Source organism: Macaca thibetana, chromosome 1 (assembly GCF_024542745.1).
Source record: "Macaca thibetana thibetana isolate TM-01 chromosome 1, ASM2454274v1, whole genome shotgun sequence".
Lineage (NCBI taxonomy): Eukaryota > Metazoa > Chordata > Mammalia > Primates > Cercopithecidae > Macaca > Macaca thibetana.
In genome coordinates, this window is record NC_065578.1 from 64,163,955 (window position 1) to 64,187,987 (window position 24,033).

General features: G+C 39.5%; 1 protein-coding gene across 1 annotated transcript in view; it reads right to left on the minus strand.

Annotated features, from left to right (window-relative positions):
• The window catches only part of JAK1 (Janus kinase 1), a 130,514-nt gene that overhangs the window by 103,520 nt on the left and 2,961 nt on the right, over positions 1-24,033 (minus strand). The window lies entirely within an intron of this gene.

The following is a 24,033-nucleotide window of genomic DNA, read 5'->3' on the forward strand; positions in this document are numbered from 1 at the left end:
GTCAAACTGATCCACCTACAATTCAACTGAACATTTGTTATTCTACATTGGAACAAGGAAACTCATCCATTGATCACTCCAACATTGTCTGAGATACACTAAATTATTCTCACTGTAAAAGTTTCTTGAACAGAAAATGTCAAAATCTTTTTTTTTTTTTCCCCTGAGACGGAGTCTCACTCTGTCGCCCAGGCTGGAGTACAGTGTTGCAATCTCGGCTCACTGAAAGCTCCGCCTCCCGGGTTCACACCATTCTTCTGCCTCAGCCTCCCAAAATAGCTAGGACTACAGGCACCCAGCCACAATGCCTGGCTAATTTTTTGTATTTTTTTGTAGAGATGGGGTTTCACTGTGTTAGCCAGAATGGTCTTGATCTCCTGACCTCGTGATCCCCCCACCTTGGCCTCCCAAAGGAGAATGTCAAAATCTTTAATGCTAAGAAAGAATATGATTTCATGGCTGAAAAAAAAAGTTATTTTTTTAAAAAGTTCAATTATACTAAGATATAAAAAAATACTCTTTAGTAAAGGACAACTTTGATGAAACCTTTTAGATGTACTGTGTGATTTTATGTCTTCAGTCCACTACAACAGAAAGGTTCTTTTCAATGACTCCCCCAGTAATAATAGGATAGTAGCAGAATCTTTCTGGCCTATAAACTAAGCCTAGTTAGGAAACAATATCCAGAAGCATTTATACTTGTCTGAACTCTTGATTCCATGTTATTACATGAACTAAGTGAAGACCTGAATCAAGATCATCAGACTTTTATTAAGGCACACAGATGATCTGACTGGCTCGGGCTTAATGGTCATATTTCAGCTTCATTTTATTGCTCCGCTTCCCTTGACACCAGAACTATTTATCTCCTCTACTTCTCAACACTAATAACATTTATAAATCCCAAGAACAGTATTCACTGTAAATCAAACTAGTAAGTAAACTCGTTCTCCAACACCAAACCACACACTTTCATGTTTCTCAACTAAAAGTAGAGTTCATTACAAAAGAAACTGAGAAACACCTCCTCATGAAGTCTCTCTTAATATTTTATGTCTACATAAGGATATGATGTGGGTAGCGGTAGATGGCAGCACCACAGTGTCTCAGGATCTGTTTTCTAGTGCCCCCCTAAAACAGAATCACAGGTCTCTGCCCTCCCCTGGCATTCTTAATATTATAATTAATAGTTAATAATTAAAATACTTAATTAACTAAACTAAACTGAAGATCCATCTAGCATTTTTTTCTTTTCTTTTCTCTTGAGACAGGGTCTCCCTTTGTTGTTCAGGCTGGAGTGCAATGGCAGGACCATGGCTCACTGCTGCCTTGAACTCCTGGGCTCAAGCAATCTTTTCATAGGACTTGTTGGAGCAACTGTGTTTGGAGAGCTATCTGAAGGACAATAACATTTTTCCCTGAAGACATTCTTGCCCCCAGGGCACACTTTTCTGGCTGCCATCAACCCTGCTGCCTAGATTCAATGAAATGGGGATGTCAGATGATTCTGTGAGCAACAGATCTAGGCATGAATGTATACACATAAGCACAACTCATACCTCTAAGGGTGACCATACAGCTAGGAACAGCAAATGGCAGATTACCACGCATAACACAGGACAAGGGAAGAAGTTCAAACATCTACTCAGCGCCTACTCCAATACATTCACACAAGTTCACAACAGTTTCACAGTTTGCAGAATTTTGGAGTCACTAGTTTGTAGTAAGCGGAGAGCATGGCTTAGTGGTAAAACGCATGAGCTCTGAAGTCAGAAAAGACTTACTCATTTATAAAATAAGGTATTTAATTTCTCCAAATATTGGTTTCTTCATCTTTAAACGGGATAATACCATCTATCACAAAAGGGTCGTTCAAGGATTAAATTAGGTATATACTAGGACCTGGGCACATAGGAGACACATAATTTATAAGATCCTAGTCATGGATATAATTCCTAAATAAGGCTTAAAAAAACTCACAGAAAACCACATGGTTTCATTCTGCACTCTGAAATCCAGCTGGCATTATGCCACTAGTGTACATGTGCTACATAAGTCAATAAAAGTGGGAACCCAGAGACGAAATAAGCGAATAACTACTTAGACTGTATGTCCCCCAACTGGGTGGCTCAATACTATTCCTTCATAAATAAAGACCAGGATGCAAATATACTCCTGTGTTGTAACAGTGCTAAGTTTCATTGTTTTGGAACACACATAAAATATGAGTTCTCCAAAGTAAATGCTGCTGAATTTCATACAAATATTCACGAACATTACATGTTGCCAGGCCTTCTCACTTAGAGCTGTGTATAAAATACAAGTAACTAGATATCAAAAAACCTATAAATTCTATGAGAGCAAGCCCTACACACAGGCATACTGGTAGCTTCAAGGAGAGAAAACGGTGAAGTTGACAGAAAAACAACAGAAAGCACAATAAGAAGTCCAAAACTAGTTAGTGTGGAACAAATACACCATGTGTGTACGTGTGCATGCAAATACATATAACTCAACAGACCTGCAGGGAATCCCTATTGTAAAAGCCATCATTTACAGAAGCTCTAGCTTATACCAATTTCAATTTCTTTTTTTTTTTTTTTTTTTTTTGAGACAAAGTCTCACTCTGTCGCCCAGGGTGGAGTGCAGTGGCACAATCTCCACTCACTGCAACCTCCGCCTCTCAGGTTCAAGCCATTTTTCTGCCTCAGCCTCTCGATTAGCTGGGATTACAGGCGTGCGCCACCACACCTGGCTAATTTTTGTATTTTTAGTAGAGATGGGGTTTCACCATGTTGGCCAGGCTGGTCTCCAACTCTGGGGCTCAAGTGATCCACCCACCTCGGCCTCCCAAAGTGCTGGGGTTACAGGCATAAGCCACTGCACCTGGCCCAACTTCAATTTCTTAAAAAGTGAAGAAAATGAGGTTAAGAGAGGTTTACTGATCGTAAGCAACAGCGTCAGCAGGTGGTGAATTTAAACTCAGGTCTTTCTACTCCAATTTATGCTAGGCCCCATAAACACGGTGCTCAACACAAATTACACTTGTAACTGAACATGATTAATAAAGAGAAAATAAACTTTATTCAGTCACTTCAGTTCAAATACAGAAAAAATATATTTTCAGATTTTTTTCATTAAAGTAGTTAAAAGTTTTGGCCAGGCACAGTCAGTCACTCATGCTTGTAATGCCAGCATTTTGGGGTCGAGATGGGTGGACCACCTGAGGTCAGGAGTTCAAGACCTGAGGAACATGACAAAACCCCGTCTCTACTAAAAATACACAATTAGCTGGGCGTGGTGGCGCATACCTGTAATTCCAGCTACCTGGGAGGCTGAGGCAGGACAATCACCTGAACATGCAAGGTGAGGGTTGCGGTGAGCCAAGATTGTCCCATTGCACTCCAGCCTGGGCAACAGAGTGAGACTCCATGTCAAAAAATAATAATAACAAAAATAAAATAAAGTAGTTGAAGTTTTGTGGTCATTATAAGAATAAATTCTCACCATCTAGAAAACGGTTAACCCAAAATGATTTATCCCTAATGGTTCAAAAGGGCCAAGAATTTATTGTAACTTGCATCCACATCTGGGGAAAAAAAAAAAATTCATTCCTTAACTCTAGAGAAACACTTTTAAATAAAAAATGTGGCATCATGACTACAAACTCTTTCACTTGGGGCTTTCACTGGGACTTATCCAGTTATTATTCTGACAATAATCGGAAACGAAAAATAAAACAAAGATGATTTATCCTGACCAATCAAATATTTTAGGGACCAAAAAAAATAAGTGAATTAAGTCAACAATTATTTCAAATTTCCCATGGTTAGAATAAAAAGAACCAGCCTCCTTTTAGAGTCCTCTGCTCTGTCAGAGAAACTGGGGATGGAAACGGAGCCTCAGAGCTGTGATGTTACATTCAAACTCCCACAAATGGCCTTCATTTTGAAAATGAAGAAACCAAAGCTCGGTGCATGTCATGACTAAATGCAGGTCTCAAAATCAACTACTATCAGACTTTCAACATGAATCCAGGTACTTGACTCTCTAAGTTTAGTGGAAATGTCTAAATCTAAAGACTAAAGGAAGAGTCTGAGGGCAGGCCAGTATCCCCTGGGACTTTCGGGTGTTCTCTAGGAGAAGCAAGGAAGATTAGGCGGGTGTGGTTTACACTACAGATCCCCAGAGAAAGCCCTACCGACTGGAGCCCAGTCGGCCTGGAGCGACTGTGTAAGCTTGGTTGTTCCTGACAAATACAAAATAAAATCCATGTCAAGATAAATAATTAAAACAGGCCCATTTTTATTATTTACAATTAGGTCCTATTTGACTATAGGAAATAACTCAAAAGTCAGTTTTTTTTTTTCAGTTTTCCTAATTCTTTCAAAAGACAATATCTAATCTTTATTATATCAAGTTTTGACTACGGTTATAGTTCCTCAGGAACATCTGGGCTCTCCTAATGAGTAGCATTATAAACACTACTTCCCATATAAAGGTTCAGAGTTGACACCTATTACCTCATTAGATGACCATAACACCCTGATTGGTGGTCAGGTGTGATTTCCCAGAAGAAACCAAGTCTAAGAAGAGGTTAGACCACCTCCTCCATGTCTCACTGGCATCAACTGCCTGAAGACAGTCTAGGGCTAGGACCTTGTGACTCTAATGCCCTTTTTATAGTTTTAGTGTAAATTTTCAAATGTGTTTAAAAAAAAAAAAGCAATTTGTAAAAACATGGATTTCAAGTTGGTGGGGAGATAATAACTTTTTGTGGTAGGACAACTGGATAGTCAGAGAAAATAATAAAATTAGAATCCATCTTACATCATAGACTAAAATAAACATCCTATCATTTCAAATGACAAATATACCAAATATTAAGTTTAAGAGTTGAATATTTGTAGAATTAGAGGCATCAAAAGATCTCTCAAACATGACACCAGAAGCAAAAGCCTTTATTAAGAAATGTGTAATAGATTTGAGTTCATGAAAATATAAAACTCCTATAACAAAAGGTCTTAATATGTAAGTAAACTTGAGGAAAAATATCTGTACAGTGGCATGATCTCGGCTCACTACAACCTCCACCTCCAGGGTTCAAGCCATCCTCTGGCCTCAGCCTCCTGAGGAGCTGGGATACTCCTGAGTACAGGTGCCTGCCACCACACTCAGCTAATTTGTGACAGAAAGCTAATATCCTTAACACATGTAGCTTTAATAAATACAAAAGACAAACACACCAATAATAAAATGAGCGAAGGGCTTGACTAGGCAATCCACATCAAAAAAATGAGTTCTCAAACTTGAAAAAAAAAGTTTAAATGTACCAGTAATTAAATATCTACAGAGTAAAAGATAGATTTATCACTTTTTACTAATAAATTGGAAAATTTTTAAAAATTACTATATCCACAAATTGAGTATGATGACAATAGTTCTCTCATTTAGGAATATAAATAAATGTCACTTTTGGAGAGCAACGTGTATATGTCTTTTGACCTAGAAGTTCTAATTCCTGTAGGTTATTGTTTGCTAATTCTAGAAATGTACTCTAAGCAAACAATAATAACATACAAGATTTAGCCAGAAGGATTTTCATCATAGGGTTGCTGACTAATAAGACAAACATAAATGTTCATCCAGGAACAGAGAACCATGGTGAAGCCATCCAATAGAAATCTACACAAAAACATGTGCATGTGTTGGGGGTGGGGGGATATCATTACTGAAGGATGTTACAATAGTCATGATACACTAGCAAATGGAAAAAAAGTTTATGAAACATTATGCAGTATATAATCACCATTTTTGTTGGGGATACACACACATGATTGAGACGATATTCATGAAAACATTAACAATGGTTGTGAGAGTCCGAGTAGTTTTTGTCTTTTCTCTGGATTCTAAATCTTCAATAAATAGGAATAACTTTTATACAAAGTTGTGAAATTTAAAAAAAAACAAAACAAAAACTTCCAAGGAAGGGAGGCAGGAGCCAATACTGCTTTAATGCACAGAGCAACTGATTCTCCCCCCAGAAGCACTCAGGCTCACAACACACCCAGTCATTCCATCCTCAGGTCCTGAGATAGGAACAGGAGCACATCAGGATGGGCAGAACCCCTAGTCGCATGTCACACTACAATCTCAAACCCTGGCACCTGCTTGGAAAGCATTCCAACAGTCCACTGGCCCTTAAGGAATCGCCTGCACTTGTCAGTTCTCTCCATGTTAACAAGATGGCAGCTCAAAAGAAGGTATACAGCAAGGGGTAAGACGTGTCTGCAATGCACAAAAATATGTAAATCTCAAGGCATGGGAAAAGGTACTAACCCCATGGGGAGCAATTGAGAATATTAATAAAAATTATTAATGCAATTATCTTTTAACCCAGCAATTCCACTTCTGGGAATTTATCTGACCTTCGACATACAAAGTTACACAAATAGCACTATTTACAACAGCAAAAGTGCAGAAGCAAATAAAATGTCCCTTATGTGGGAACTGGTTAAATCAATCATGGTCTATTTACACGAGAAAATACTTGATGTACTAATAAAGAAAGAGAAGAGGATATAGGGAAAAATGAAAAAAGCAAAGTGTGGAACAGTATACAGTATATATTTACCTTATGTACAATAAAACAAGAATAAGAATATATACTTACATTAATAGGTCCTAGAGATGAAAAGAGCACTTAAGGAAACAGGGAACGAAGTTGATAGACAAACAAAAATGGGAGCAAGCCTTCTCAATTTGTACCCTGTTATACTTGTTTGCTTTCTTTCTTTTTTTTTTTTTTCTTTGACAGAGTCTTGCTCTGTTGCCCAGGCTGGAGTGCAGTGGCATGATCTCGGCTCACTACAACCTCCACCTCCAGGGTTCAAGCCATCCTCTGGCCTCAGCCTCCTGAGTAGCTGGGATACTCCTGAGTACAGGTGCCTGCCACCATACCCAGCTAATTTTTGTATTTTTAGTACGGATAAGGTTTCACCATGTTGGCCAGGCTGGTCTCGAACTCCTGACCTCAAGTGATCCACCTGCCTTGGCCTTCCAAAGTGCTGGGATTACAGGCATGAGCCATGGCACCTGGCCCTGGTTTGCTTTCTGAACCATGTAAATACAGTACCCACGCCAAACAAAGTATCAACAATAATAGTAATAAAAATAAAAAAATGTAAAGTTTAAAAATGCTTGCCAAGAAAGCCTTGTTAAGAGTGAGATCTACCACCCACAGCGGGAGGAGCATCAGAGCTGAACAATACAGGGATCCTCACACAGTGATCCTCTTCTATTCCCCTGGAAGAAGACAGGAGAGAGGAAACCACTTCCTGACCACCTACCACTGGGGCTGTGTGTTCTGCACATGTTATCTCATTTAATAGTCTAATTAACCCTAGCAGGTATAACCAACCCCCTCTCTGCAAATAGGTAAATGGTGGCTGGCAAGGCTTAGGTAACTTCCCCAAAGTCACAGGCCTACAATCAGACCTCATGCTCTTGTCTACTAAAACCTGCAAAGGTAAATATTTACACGTCATAGTAAAAACTAAAATCTTCTATGTCAGCCAGCTACCCATAATCATACTTACTTCCACAGTGTTCTCTAATGTTCTTTGTTTTCTAGATTTTGAGAAGGTGCTTGTTGAATAAAGCAAACATTTTGCTGTTCTAAATTTTCCACTTACTGGGCACCAAAAAGAGTTAATTGTGGGCAGTTTTTAAGGAAAAAAAGATGAACATAGTTTTAAATGAGAGTTATCCAAAAAAGTGGCAGTTCACAAAACAACTGAAAGCAGGGTCTCAAAGAGATATTTGGAAACCGGTGTTCATAGAAGTATCATTTGCAACAGACAAAAGGTAGAAGCCCCCAAGCATCCAATAACAGATAAATGGATAAACAAAATGTTGTATATACATACAACGGAATATTATTCAGCCTTTAAAAGGAAGGAAATCCTATCATACACAAAAACATGGATAAACCTTGAGGATATTATGCTAAGTGAAATATGCCAGTCATAAAAGGACATTATGGACAATTCCACTTATAAGAAGTAGCTAGAGTAGTCAAATCCATGGATAGAAAAAGTAGAATGGTAGTTGGCAGGAGCTAGCAGGAAAAAGCGATGGGTAGTTATTATCTAATGGGTACAGAGTTTCAGTTTTGCAAGATGAAAAGAGTTCTGGAGATTAGTTATAAAACAACGTGAATGTACTTAATAGTACTGAACTGGAAACTTACAAATGGCTCACACGGTAAATTTTATGTTGTTTATTTTCTACAACGTAAAAAAAAAAAAATTTTAACTGCCAGTTCAAGATATTACAGCTGACATCTGTTTTTATCTCTCTAGAAACTATCACAGTGTCCAACCTGACCCCCATCCATGCCTGCACTGTCCACCTTCCAGACCAAGGGGTGACACAAGCACAAGTCTTTCAGGGAGATTTGATAAACAGACATCATCTTGGGGCAGCCAATGTGTTCTCTATTCAGATCATGTGGATAAAACCTCATTGTGGCAGAAAATAAGACCAACGAACAGGAAGCAGAAATAGGCAGGATTCCTACTGAGAAGGAGAGTGCCTTTATATCCTTGGAGCCCATGAGCCATGGGTCCTCCCCCAACCCTCTTAAGACATAGGCCAATAAATCCCTTTTTTTTAACTTAACCAAAAAATAATACAGATACCCAATAGAAAAGCAGTTTCACTGAACAACAGGTACCTGAACAAGAATTTTCTCACCACAGATTGTTTTGGAACTTTATCCGCAGTATCATACATCTCTACTAAAACAGTAGTACACAAGTCCAAAATTTAGGTAGTATAATTTCAAATTTAACATAACATTTCCAATTCAGCCAGAATACTCTTACACCTCTGAAGGGAACAATGAATTTTTCAATTTAAATCTATACTATGTAATATACAGAGGGAGAGATATACAATTCACAGAAAGTTTATACAGAAATAGATTTAGAAATACAAATGTTTCCAAATTACCTGAGGTATAATATAGAAGAGAGTGCCTAAATATTACCCTGAAATTGAGGTTTTGGGTGAAACATTCGAACAATTGAGTCCAAGAACAGGAGGGTAATACACAGAGATCCTTTATCTGTGCCTTATTTGAAAAACTGAGATCTCTGATGCAATGCTCCATGTGCTATAGGTTGCCTTGGTTTGGTTCCCACTAATTACTGACCAGGCTTAAACTTATTAAATCCAAATCTCATCAATGAGTGATTACTGACTGTCTAGGTATACTGACTCTTGTACGAACCAAGACACATGGAGAAAGCAGCTCATATACAGAGCATGGTGCTAGGCTCTGCAGATTTTGTCTGACTTAATGCAAGCAAAAAGGATATCTAAAAAGCTATCATGCCACATATTAATGTCAAACCAGTTTTTTATCTAGAATCTGAAAGACACAGCATAAAGCTGAACAGAGGTGCCCAAGGCAAAATCTTAAATGTGAACTGTGTTCCCCAAGGAGTGTAACTATAAGCTTGTTACAAGTTTTTGCAAAGATAAACTACCCTTGTTGATTTCACAGAAGCAGATCTGACCAATAAAATAACTTTCAAACACAAGGAATACTATCCGTGTGAAATCACTATAACCACTAATCAGCACGAGATGCATGTTCTGAAATTGCTTTTGGGCTTCTCTCTTCATTATGAAAGATTAGCAGCCAGTAATTTAATCATAATGAGGGAAAAAAGAAGACTCTATTTTTCGTGGAAGGCTTTTCAACGCTCACTGCAACACACCTGGTAAAAACAAAATGACAAAGCTTATCTCTCCCACAGGATTATTTTCCAGCCATTTAACGTGGCTTCCACCTCACACCTCCAGAGTAAATCTTGGAATGTGGCAGCCTAGAATGTTAATGGTACTTGGATGGAAATCTAACTCTTAAAAATACTGCTCAGAATTCTTGCAGTCTCTAAGGCTGTATACTCACTAACGAATCTACAGAACTTAGTGTCCTAGAAGTAAGAGAGACCACAACATATTTAAGAACCAAAAACGGTCAGCAGGGCAGGAGTGCTGACTGCAAGAATGAGAATGGAAGGAAAGGAAGGCTGTGACCATGAGAGGCTCTTTATACCATGCTAAGGAGTTTGGATAGACTTAATCCTAACAGCAAAGGGCAGCTAGTGAAAGATTTTAAGCAAGGCAGTGATGTGTTCAGATTTGCATTATAGAATTGTTTATCTTGGCATCACAGAAAATATCCCCACTAAGCAGAAAAACACCAGTCATCAAAGTAGAATACATTTCCCAACTAACAAAAAGTTAAGCAAAAGGCAATACGTCACTGTCTTAGGGAAACCAGCTAACTTATGTGAATTTAACCTGACTGATGTAAAAGTCAAAGCCCCGCCCCTACTCCTATTAGTCATGCAAAAATGTACTGCATTTACTAGGGTATTTCATCAGCCTAGAAGTGACATAAAGTTTGTTTCCTTTATTATAACTAAGTTATACAAAAATAAAAATAAAAATCCTCACTACAACTTCACATTCAAGTGCACGTTCTGCACTTACAGAATATCATTTCCCAATGAGAAAAAGCATCAAAAGCAAATAAATTATTTTCATGTCATTTGAAGAAAACTGTATCTGCCTATGATAAGGAATTATAATGGTCAGTATTTGACATATTACTTGTCAGTGGGTTGCCTGTACAACAGTCAGGAAATGAGCAGCTTCCTGCCAATGTTTAAGGCCATTTGTGATTTAGGTTTCTCTTTAATTTTCCAGAATTACATACTAAAAGTCATAAAATCAGTTATAACCTTTGACACAGTAAATCTATGCATTCATCCTAATAAAGCAATTAGTAGCAGAAAAATGATATTTGTGTGTTTTTAAAGGGTCCCTACAATATTCTGTAAAAATAGAAATAGCTTAAATATTCTATCATAGATTACTTAAGAAAAATAAAATACATTAACACAACTAAATACTACATAACCATTCAAAAAATGATTATTACAAAGACTCTACTACAATAGAATAAAAAAGTTTAAGAAAAGAAGACAGGTATATGTATCCAGCAATGAAAATTACATAATACAGTACATATTTATACATTATTGATAAAGACTAGAAGAGAATAAGCAAAAACATAAAAGCTTAGTGTAGGAGTAAAAAATGTCAACATTAGGCCAGGCGTGGTGGCTCACACCTGTAATCTCAACACTCTGGGAGGCCAAGGCAGGCAGATCACAAGGTCAGGAGATCGAGACCATCCTGGCCAACATGGTGAAACCCCGTCTCTACTAAAGATACAAAAACTAGCTGGGCGTGGTGGCGCACACCTGTGGTCCCAGCTACTCTAGAGGCTGAGGCAGTGAAATCACTTGAACCCGGGAGGTGGAGGTTGCAGTGAGCCGAGATCGCGTCACCGCACTCCAACCTGGGCGACAGAGCAAGACTCTGTCTCAAAAAAAAAAAAAAAAAGTCAACATTAAAGAAAGTATTCTTATTAAATGCTTGCAGAATTATTATTACAATTTTAAAAAACTAGAACAAAGTTTTATTATTCTTAGGAACAAACTAATCGTAGGCTGATTAGTTTGAACAAACATCCACACAGGTTTAGTGCTAGTCATCCAGCCAGCCCTTGGACTGAGCACTTAGAACACCTCACTCACTAAGTAGCCTGATCTCTCTTCTCTCATAAGACACTGCGCTTCAGAATCCCCATGGTAAGGGGTGGACCCTAGACAATCCTAATGTCTCTTAAATAACCTCTAAATCTTCTACCCATAGATATATCTCAACCTCCAGAGAAGTATTTGAACAAATGAGTATTTTATTTCCTAAATTCTCTATGTGACTACCTTCTGTACCATTTTATTGCTCAGTAACAAATCCAGCATGATGATGGATAAAAAAACAATCCCTAAAGCGGTGACCCAGACAGGTCTTAGGCAAGTCACTTAAAAGCTCTAATTCCTTTATTTCTCTGCAGTAAAATCAGAAGGAGGTTTTCTCAGGTGACTTCAATTTCTTACACCTCTTAAAAGTATTACAAGATTTTATGATCACTGTGTGCTAATAACCCTTAAACAGTATTTACCAGACAATGCCTATAAACTCAGAACCAGAAATTCAGGTTCACGGTGGGCCTCTTCTTCATGACTTCTTAAAACCATTAGAGCTATCAATTCTAACCTGAGAAAAGTAAACAAGACTCTAAACCAAGAAGAAATTCGTTTGACTCTTTGCTTTCTTCCAATATTCAAAGCAATACCTGTGTACTCATAAGTGTCTGGCTCCCAAATATCTTTCAAAGTCTCAATTCGACCTAGCATAAGCAGTATTTTCATCAGACTGGCAACTGTGTGGCAGAATTCCTCTTTCAATGTTGCCTGATCCTTACTCCACTGATTTTTTTTAATTGAAATATATCAAGCATACAGAAAAGTATAAAGAACGATTGATCTTTAAAGAGGACTAAATAAGTCTCTTCTCAGGGTTCCCACTACTTGCCAAACACAATGGCAGTGGGTCAGTGTACAAAGGTCAGCCAACAGTGAGGACAGTTAACCAAGTAAGTACAATAACGTATACATTCCAGAATATGTCGCTTCAGGCATGACACATAAGCCCTTAAAGCATACCAATGCAGGTAACACACTCAAATAAATACACTAGCAGCCCTTAGCTATAAATAAGTTCTGCCTTTTAAAGAATTCATTCCCAGTTGGTTGTTTGAAACTTGGCGCACATTTCCCCCAGACACACTGCAGTAAATGTGGTTAAGTTCCAAGCCAACACACAAAAGGCCAATTTAACACATAAAGTATCTGAAACACTATACATTTGCCCTGCCAAAAGAGTAGGAAACATTACTGCAGCCAAAAAGAACCATAAGTGATTTTGCCATCTCAAAAGCAGGAGTGTGAGGGAAAGCAGAGTGCAGGTTCAGAAGGGGTGCAGATGGAGTCTTGAGGCAGTGCCTGGAGGCCTTATTGAGGCAAGTGAGTTTAGGGATTGTGAAACCAAGGGCCAGGTTGGCTTTGATCAAATCTAGGTTCCTCCACTTAAAAGCCAGGTACTTTTAAATATTTTCAACCATTCTAAGGCTCAGTTTATTGATCTGAATTTCTGGCACAGAGTAAACATTCAATAAACAATTAGGCATTTTATATAGTTTTTTCATTTGCTTGAGACTGTATAGCTTTCCATTTTTCTTGATATAAGAGTATCCTTAACACCTGGCTGGGTTTATGAGTCATTATTAAAAAATGTTCAGTTTCCACCCAAAACAAAAACACTTTTTCAAAGTGTCTAGGCAAGAAATGTATAGGAAAGGGATCGATGAGAATGTACTGCACACTAGAACAAGACAGCCTCAGTCAAAATGAAGCAACTAACACGGGACCAAAGACAGAAGAAAAAGGAGTCTTCCAGTAGCAGAAGATAAGAGGGAGATAGTAGGGAACTTCCAGATAACTTATGGGCTGTTTACACAGGGAGGAAAAGAGAAGAGGAACAGTAAATAATAGTGGTAAACTCCAACAGGGTATTGGTACAAATACAGACAAACACACACATACATACACACACATTCTCATTTAATTTTCACAATCCCATAAAGTAGGGGCCATTATTATCCTATTATCCTTTTACAGATGAGGAAACTGAGGCACAAAGAGCTTGAATAACTTGCCCACGATCATTCAGCTATGATTAATCATAAGCCATGATTCAAACATACAGACTGGTTGCAGATTTGGGAGTCTAAACCACTATCTTATTACGATGTTTCTGTAGTGGGAAGCCAACCATTTGCATAAGGAGGTTTCCTAAATCAGAGGTTTATAACCTGAATAATATTTACCTATAAAGTTACCACTTATAAAGATGTAAACATTATGTAACAATTTACAGATTTTCTGGCAATATTCAGTATCTGGGGTAGCAGAGGGTAACTTTCATTAAATGCTGCTGGATCCCAGGCACTGTCTGAAGCTATTTTGTAGGTTCTACCTCATTTAAGCTTCACAGAACTTCCTTTGTGACAGGTGCTATGAAGTCCATTTTACACTTGGGAAAAATTGAGGCTCAATTATGAGCCCAAAGTCACAGAGCTAGTAAGTGGCAGACGACAGCCTCGCATCAGCATTTCCTAGTTCCAAGTCCAGCACGCTTTTCATAACAGCACATCTGGTATGCTCAGACTCACACAGGTAAACACGGGACATGTTATATAACAGCCAGGTAATATAAAGCAACAGTAAATCTCATCTGACTTAAAATGTCAAAAATAGCAATGCAACTTTTAAACTAAATATTTCACAAAAAATATACCAAACTTTCTTTAGGACAGCTAAATGAACCCAACTGCCCTGCCCCAAAACCTAAAAAACAATTCTTTTTTTATTTTTTGAGACAGTCTTGCTCTGTCCCCCAGGCTGTAGTGCAGTGGCACCATCTCAGCTCACTGCAACCTCCGCCTCCCAGGATCAAGCAATTCTCCTGCCTCAGCCTCCTGAGTAGCTGGGATTATAGGTGCGTGCTGCCACGCCCAGCTAATTTTTTTTTTTTTTTTTTTTTTTTTGTATTTTTAGTAGAGATGGGGTTTCACCATGTTGGCCAGGCTGGTCTCGAACTCCTGACCTCAAGTGATCCGCCTGCCTTGTCCTCCCAATGTGCTGGGATTATATGCATGAGCCACCGTGCCCGGCCTCAGGTCTTCTTTATATCTAACAATACCAAATACTATATTGTACAGACGCATCAAGGCACATCTCCAAGGACCTAAAACTGCTTCGAAAACACTAGGTTAGAAGAAGCAAGTTTCCTAGGTTCTCATTTTAAATACCAATGTCAGGAGAGAGAGAAAGAAAAGGACAAGTGACAATCCAGGAGAAAAAAGTCTCTCTGAAGAGTAGAATCATGTTTTGTTGTTGTTTACAATGCCAGAGCGCCTCAGATTTGAATTCTAGTTCTGCCATTTATTAGCTCTGTTTGCTCATCTGGAAAATGATGCCAATAAGATCCAAGTCTCTGGCTATTACAAAGATTAAATTAAATATCATAGGCAAAATACACAACCCAACAACCGACACAGTAAAAGCTTACTAATCAATAGTCTCACGCCCTTGCCTACTCTCCTCCCCATGTGGGATGATGTGTCACAAATCCCACAGACCTGGCAGGACATGACCTACCCCAAGCACGCATTAACTTTCAGACTACCAGATCCTTACAAGGTGCTTTGCTCATTTTCCACCAAACCCACATCATGATTCCCATATTGGCCCAAAGCCTTTTTGCCTGCTTTACATAGGATAAGTATCTGTTTTATTATCTTGTTGTCACCACAGGTTGGGGAAACCAAAGGGCAACTATTTATTATTCATATTTCTATTGCCCCTCTCCAAACAAAGGAGAGTTGAGGCTACCTATATAAATATAAAAGATCTAGACAACACAACCATCAATTAAAAGAAGGATTTAACACATGTGATAAGTAATCTGATGAGGAGACTGAGGCAGAGAGATTATTGTAAGAAAACTGGATAGCAACTAAAAACAGGCAAATAACTTATCTTTGAGCTTTCTAGCAAGGAAACACAATGAGTTACAGATCACTTTTTTTTCTTTTTTTCTTTATATAAAAGAAAACATATCAATTTTTTTCTTTGAGGAGAGAGATCAATAACTTGCCCGAATTTATTTATCTAAGCCACTGGCAGAGCCAACAAGTCTTCCAAAATACTTGATGATCCTTTACAAAACTGTACCACTTTATACAACAATCAAGGATGTAATCTGACCAAACTCCCTTCAGTAAAATGTTCCCACTTTGACTCTCCTGCAAATTTTGTACAATTTGAACAAGTGTACACAGGATTTGTGTTTATTCAATAAATAGCCGTGTGCCTACTGGGAAAGGCAACATTACGATGAAAGAGATGGTTCCTGCCCTCAAGGGCCTCGTGACTACATGGCGGAGATGTGTCTGCAAAAGAACTGAAGCACAAAGCGGAACATGACGTGCTGGAACGGAGGATTACACACCACCAGAGGACTATGTGTATACACACTGCTTGTTAGGGTAGGGAGGGGCAGAGGAAGAGACCAGGGACATCTGAAGGGGCCTTGAAAGCTATGGAATTCTGACAGATGGAGAGCATGAAGCATGGGAAAAGTGCATTAAACGAAGAAGAAGAACACAGAAAAGCATGGGAAACATTTGGGACCTGAAAGCAAAATAATGAACAATCTGTTTTGGGGCAGTGTAGCAGGAGAGAAACAGGAGAGTATGCTAGAAAGTTAAATTGAGGTTTTAGCACAAGGAATCTTTACTATCAGACTAAGGTGGAGCTTGGATTGTTTTCTACAGGCAATAGGGGCTTCTACAGGCTTGTGATCAGGAGTCAGACACAGAAAGATAAATACCACATACGCTCCCTTATAAGTGGGAGCTAAATAATGTGTGCACATGGACACAGAGTGAGCAATGATAGATCACCCAGGTAAAGAAAGCCAAAGGAGGCCAGGCACAGTGGCTCAAGCCTGTAATCCCAGCACTTTGGGAGGCCGAGACAGGCGGATCACAAGGTCAGGAGATCGAGACCATCCTGGCTAACACGGTGAAACCCCGTCTCTACTAAAAAATACAAAAAACTAGCCGGGCAAGGTGGCGGGCGCCTGTAGTCCCAGCTACTCGGGAGGCTGAGGCAGGGGAATGGTGTAAACCCGGGAGGCGGAGCTTGCAGTGAGCTGAGATCCGGCCACTGCACTCCAGCCTGGGCAACAGAGCGAGACTCCGTCTCAAAAAAAAAAGAAAGCCAAAGGAAGGCTGCAGCAGTAGGGACAGTAAGTGGCAAAGGTGCTGAATACGAATACCAGGGAGGGAGCCCTGAGAGGGCCTGGGGAGGATGTGGGATGGGGCAAAAGCAAAGGGAGAGATCAGGGTTAGTCTAAGGCAGGGGGCAGCAGATTCTGGCCTGCGAGCCAAATCTGGCCTGCTGCTGCCCATTCTGTACAGCCAATAAGCTGACACATTTTTAAATGGTTGGGAAAAAGAAGAAAAGTATTTTGTGACAAGTGAAAACAGAAATGTCAGTGTCCATACATAAAGTTGTATTGGAGCACAGCCACACTCACTGGTTTACATGTCTACATTGGTGCTACAGTTGCAGATTCAATACTTGTGACAGACTGCGCTGTGCTCAAAGCTGAAAATGTTTACTGTCTTTGCCCTCACAAAAGTTTTCTGTGAGGCCCACACCCTGCTGGCCTAGGGTTTTCAGGGTAGTGGATAGAGATGGTATGAACCCAAAACAGAGAAATCATCCATTATTATGACAATGGCTCAGAAAGAAAGATGGTATCAATCTTGGAGCAGTTAAATGGGAGGTGTCAAAGGACACACAGCAAGGCAGCCCAGTGTGAAATGGAAAGCTCATTCCACTGCAGGGGCCCACACTGGCTATCCCCTCTGCCTAGGACATTTTTCTTACAGATCATTGAACTGCCTGGCTCCTACTCATTACTTGTCCTTCAAGGCTAAGTTTAAATGTCACTTTCTCAGACCAGGAGCCCTTCTCCTAACCCCTCAACCTAAGTATTCACTACCCATACCTTGCTAACTTTCTCTACTGCACTTACCACCACCTGAAATTATCTTGTTTATCAATGTGTTTAACATCTTAGACTGCTGGCTACTTAAGGACAGGGACCTTTCCTCTCTTGTTCGCCAGTGTCCCCAGTGCCTTGAATAGTGTCTGAAACTGTGCAACCAGTATTTGGGGGAGGTAAGGAGCAGAGAGGAAGGAATATAAATAAAAAGGGACAACTGGAGCTCAGGCAAAAGTGGGTCATCTGCACCGTTTTCGCAACATATAAGATCTACCATTCACAGAACCTTTAGAAACATCCTCACTGGGGGAGGAGGAGAAGTGAGAGAAAGAGAAGATACTCAAAAAGAGAACAGAGACACACAGAGAAAGGAAGTCCTTACTGTGTCTCAGAAGCCAGGCAGCAGTAGGGTTGAGGAACATCTGCCAGGAAGGAGGTTTTCAGCAGCATGAACTGTTTTAGATAACTAGGGCAGAAAAAAGGTGTTAAAATGTGACAGCAAGAAGGTCACCGGTGACCTCAAGGAAGCAGTCTCATGAGTGTGGAGGTGGCAGTCAGTTTGCAAAGGGTTAAAGAATGAGTGGGTGGGAGGAAGTGAAGGTTTTCAAGGCATGTATCTGGCAGCAGAATGAAGGGAAAGAGGAAAGAGAGGTGCTCTAGGGGCAGCAGTGAGTGGGTGGGATCCTTCTTCCGTTTTTTCATGGGACACAAATCTCATCATGTTACTACCCTGCTTAAAAACTTCAACTTCCCCTAATGCATTATAAGGCCCAAAAGTAATATAGTACATAAGGCCCTGCTTGACCAGGTTCCTTCTTGCCTCACCAGCCTCCACCTTTGTTCTCCCTGCACCAGCTGCAGGGTGTTGGTTCCACCATAGGTCCTTGGCACATGTTGTTGCCTCTCACTGGAAATCCTCCTCATTCTCTTAGCACAGCTCTTTCACCCTTCAGATTTCCATGTATAAAAGTGTACTGCAGAGGCCCCTTTTCTTACAGCCCACCTCTGACATCTCTCCTGGTACTCAGTATCATTGTAACAAACAGTAATACAATTGCTGAATTGTTTTTTCAACCAGCAAGGTACTTTTCTAAGGGCAGAAGCCAAGCCCGTCTTGTTCTCACATACATGTGAGATCTACAGAGAGTTGCTGAACAAACATGAAAACCTAACAGCATTTGTATTTCAGCCAGCTTGTAGATGGTAAGTGGCCGCCTGCTTCCTAAATCGCATCAAGTGGGCTTACAATTTGTTTGGGCCAATATGACTTCCTCTGACTTCCTCCTGCTTCCAACCAAACCAAGTGAATAGTCATTCTACACAAGTAAAAACATGAGGTTCCTTGGAGTTACCACCATACATCAAATGATTTTCCCAAAAAGATAACCCATATACTGTGATTCGTGGACTTGCCTAAAGTTTCACAGAATGGTTTTAACTGAACAAAATCAGTCAGAATATTAAGACATTACGCATATTACCTTTCAGTCTATGTTATGTGAATTAGTGCTAAAATGGGTTTGCAGGTACACCTGGCAAAAAGGCCATTGTACCTCTTTATAATATAAATTGCATTTGTCCGCATCCCTGTGTGTGATGCACCAAACTAGTTTAATAGCAAGATTTTTCTCTCGGAAGATACATATTTGGTAGATTATTTTTTCCTTGAGTTGTTTTATCTTTTCTTAGTACAACATAAACATTATTTTAAATTATAATTGAAAAAAATTGTTATAAATTATATGGCCTCACTATAATTTGATCAAATTAACTGTGCGAGCAAGCCTACAGATATAAATGTGCTTAACTGAATAAACTGTTGTCAGTTCCAATACCCTTAAGTCCTTAAAACACCATTATAAACAAACAAAGTTGCATTCATTACAAGTGGTTCTTATCTATTTCTACTTTATATTCAGACCAGTCTGAGTTATCAAGTGTACCTGAAAATAACAGACCTATATTTATATTTTAAATACCTACAGGTCAGCCTTTTCAGCTGAAGTGGGCTTTCCTACCCACTCCCCCTCCATACAAATCAATTAGGGAGCTTTACTGTCTTTCTCATTCTAGAATGGGAAGACAAGAGAAGACACAGCTAACTCCTTTGCTGTCAAAGCATATGGGATGAAAATGACATCAAGAGCTCTTTTCCAATCACGTGGCAACAACTGTTCTTGAGTATAAATAATGCCCAGACCCAAGAAACCAGTCCAACATATACATCACCAAGCAGGAAATACATTTAAAATACTGTAAAATACACATCTATGATTAGAAGGAAGGGCCAACTTTCTGTACACTTTTACATTTTGGGTAAATCTTGCTTTAGGAAAGCAAAATATGTATATGGAAACAGAAACTGTAAAAGGGCATTCCGTAGAAACTGAATACATATTTCAGAGTCCCTTTAAACTCTTATAATTCCTTACCAGCAAAACTCCCTGGAGTACTATCTGATTTACAAGATACTTAATTTCCACACAATTCTAAAGACACCATTTTACAAACAGGTATACATGGTGCCTCTGCCAACAGCCCACAACTTGCTAAGTAAACTGAATCAGTGAGGTCAACACAGTATCTTCACATTAACTTTCCCGGAAAGTCGAATACACTCCTACCAAATTATATACCTTGGATGGCACTTTAAATTAAGTAAAAGCACCTTTGCTAGTCATTTTTCCTTAAAAATAAAGTAAAACCTAATTTACCTAGCACCTTTGGCACTGTCTATGTAATAAACCCTTCTAGATTTGAGAAACTGCCTTCTTTTTTGATTCACTCATTGCTAATTGAAGTCTTTCTAACATAGAATATATCTGTTAGTCTTTGTTTTGTATCTACTGGTGGCATCTTCCCTACTATGTTGAAACATTCTGAATATAATTTGAGGTTTTTTTTTTTTTTTTAATATACAGCCTATCTACCACTCATTAAAATAAAATAAGTCAGGCATGGTGGTTCATGCTTATTATCCCAAAACTTTGGGAGGCCAAGGCAGGAGGATTGCTTGAGCTCAGGAGTTCGAGATCAGCCTGAGTAACAGAATGAAACCTCTCTCTACAAAAAAAATTTGAAAATTAGCTGAGTATTGCGGCACCTGCCTGTGGTTCCTGCTACTCAGAAGGCTGAGGTGGGGAGGACTGCTTGAGCCCAGAAGGTCAACACCACCTTGAGTTATGACCGCACCACTGCACTTCAGCCTGGGTGACAGAGCGAGACCTTGTCTCAAAATAAAATAAAATTTAAAAATAGCTAGCACATTTTTAGCTCATGCTGGCATCATTTCAAAATCTTAAGCATAGTCATTCATAGACAGTACCTAAACAACCTCAGAGGTAGGTACTGTCTTTATTGTCATTCTATGGATAAGGAAACAGGCGTAACTTGCTCACAATCTCTTACAGCTAGGATCAAACCACACAGTGTAGATCCAGAGCCTCCAAAAACAGACTATCAGAATCAGAAAACAAAACAAGGCTAAAAGACAATCAATCAGTCTGTTTTCTACTCAGAGGTACCATAAATTGATGTGATTTAGTCTCCTACAGCTGGATTCAAGTTATTACTGTCTTCTACGCAGAAGAAGAGAGCTCCTCTTAGGTTTCACAGTCAGCCTTCTCTCGCAGATTACTCTTAAATAACTCTCCCTGAGTTAAAGCAGATTCCTCACTGGTGTTTCACCCTGAAGAAAACCTCTTCTTTGAATTTGTCTACAGAAATTCTCTGAAAGTAGCTTCTTATATTGTCCCCAGACCCCCCTGCATACCTCCTAACCCCTAAATGAGATATCTGAACTTGCCCTTTTCTGCTAGAGATGTGAACTTTCACTTCATTTATGCTCAACAACTTGACCTCTTCTTCATAGCTTGATGATCGTTACCAGTACCAATCACCATACTGTGGTGTGATTAACAATGCAACCTCAAATTGCTAGCATGTTGACAATGGTATTTGCCCTCCACTAAATGCCCCAGATTGTTTCACTTTTGAGTTTTGGTTCTCCTTGTCATAAACCAGTAGAAACTCCTTATTCACTTCTAAGATAAAAATTAACACTTCTTGCCTCTGAGAACATGTCCTCCTGTATTCATCCACTTAACAACTCTTGTCTCTTACATTTGTTGTATTTAATCTTCTAATGGCTTAAAAACCAGTTAGATAAACTGTCAAAAAATTCTTTATAAATTAAAAGCAAATCAAATACTCCACTGTAAGGAAAGCATGGATGAACTTCATGACATCTTGCTTGGCTCGAAGCCTTTCTTGTTTCCTAGCAGTCTTCTGGATAGTTGATAAATGGCAGATAATAAAGGGTGTTTTCTGGGATGGGGAGGAGAGTTGCACAATGGCTGACCCTTCATAGAACTCTCAGTGCTTCAGGTCTTCCATTTGCTAATAATGTTATTCTTGAACTTGGAAATTTCAAATGGCTTCTAATCTTCCCTACTCATTCATTCAACAGAGGCCTCAGTCCCCAACCTAACACTGCTCACAAACTTGTGGAAAGAGTTACAGTCTTCACAATCTGGACCCAACCTGCATGTCCTGCCCTACCTCCTACCGCTCCCTCCCAAGCAGTCTTTGCTCTAATCTAGTGGCCACTTCCAAGTCTGCCACTGACACCACGTACATGCCCACTTTTATGTCTTTGCTCACACTGTATCTCTGTCTAGATTTCCTTCCCACCCTAAAACAAAGGAACTCCTACTCACTCCTGAAGGCCCAACTCAAATGAAGCCTCTTCAAAAAAGCATTTGACAAGGGCTCCAAGCAGGGATTACCTCTCTTCAGGGTCCTGGAGCTCTTAATTCCGACCGCTACTACATAACACGTTGAGTTACAGCTATGTATACCAAGTTTATTTCCATATAAACTGTGTCTTATCCTTCTGCCAGGCACTTAATAGGTACCAAAGAGATGTCTGTGCATACAAAGAATGAATTAATCTGTAATATTAAAAAAAGAAAGACAACAAATAAGGGGAAGCTACTCCTTAGTCCTCAGACTTCAAAGGAGTGCCATGAAGGCTTCTAGGAAACATTCTACAATCACAAAGATTTGCTCTTTTACACGTAAACAATCTGCAACTGCAAAACTGAACATGCCCTCAGGGTCTTCCACTAAACTGTAAATTCTACGAGGACAAAGATTTTTACCTGTTTTGTTGTCTGTCTATTCACTCTGAGATTCACTGCAAGAGCTCAACAAGTATTTGCTAAACGAATAAGAGAATGTACAAAATGCTAGTGTGAATAGTAGTACTGTTAAGTAAATTCAGTTACCACAGATTAAAAATATCCCAACAAACGCCAGCTCTATCTTCTGGCCAGAGTAGACTTAAAAGAAATTATCCTTTCGCTTCTAAAGCAGGTCTTGCCTCAGAACCCCTGGGCAGTTTATCCATAGAGCACCAAGGAAGAATGTGTGCCCACTGCCAACTATGAAGAATCACAGATCATAAACCCTCAGAAGTGGAGATATCATGGAAATGAGCTTAATGTTTTATGCTTTCCTGTTGCCTTAAACTGCCAAGAATGCTGGTGCACCTCAGAGGGAAGAATACTCACAGGAATTAGTTTCCGGCCCCTGAAACCCAGTCATTTCAACATGACAGCTGTTTGAAATCCCATGTTACCAGAGGGTTTGTGTGACAGGAAGCAACAGTGGCACACCTAGCTGAGCACAGGAGACAGTAAGAAGCAGAGAGGAAACAAGCTGAATGAGAACGTGGCTTGGAGGCAGCAAGGAAAGTACAAAAACAATGAACCAGGCCAGGCACGGTGGCTCACGCCTATAATCCCCTTCACTTTGGGAAGCCGAGGTGGGCGGACCACTTGAGGTCAGGAGTTTGAGACCAGCCTGGTCAACATGGTAAAACCCCATCTCTACTAAAAAACAACACAAAAATTACCCGGGCATGGTGGAACGTGCCTGTAATTCCAGCTACTCAGGAGGCTGAGGCACGAGAATCACTTGAACCTGGGAGGCAGAGGTTGCAGTGAGCCTAGACTGTGCTACTGCATTCCAGCCTGGGTGACAGTGAGACTCCATCTCGAAAAAAAAATTAAAAATAAAAATAATAAAAACAATGAACCAATGTCCCTGATGCCTACTATAATGTAATTTACCTTTACATCGTAATTATTAAAAAAGAAAGAAATGAAGGGCACAGAAACAAGGAACACCTTCCTTGGTCACCAGCTACTCTCTCCTTTCTCATCATTAATTCTCTGAATCTTAACTGCTCTTATAGAAAAGAAATTGGCATCGATGTGAGCATGCTTAAATGGACAAGGGAGTAGAGCATGAACGACTTGTTCCCTCTATTTTCTACTTTCCTATATTTTCTAATTTTTCTATAGTGAGTTCTCCTTATTGTAACGATAGGAGAAATAATTT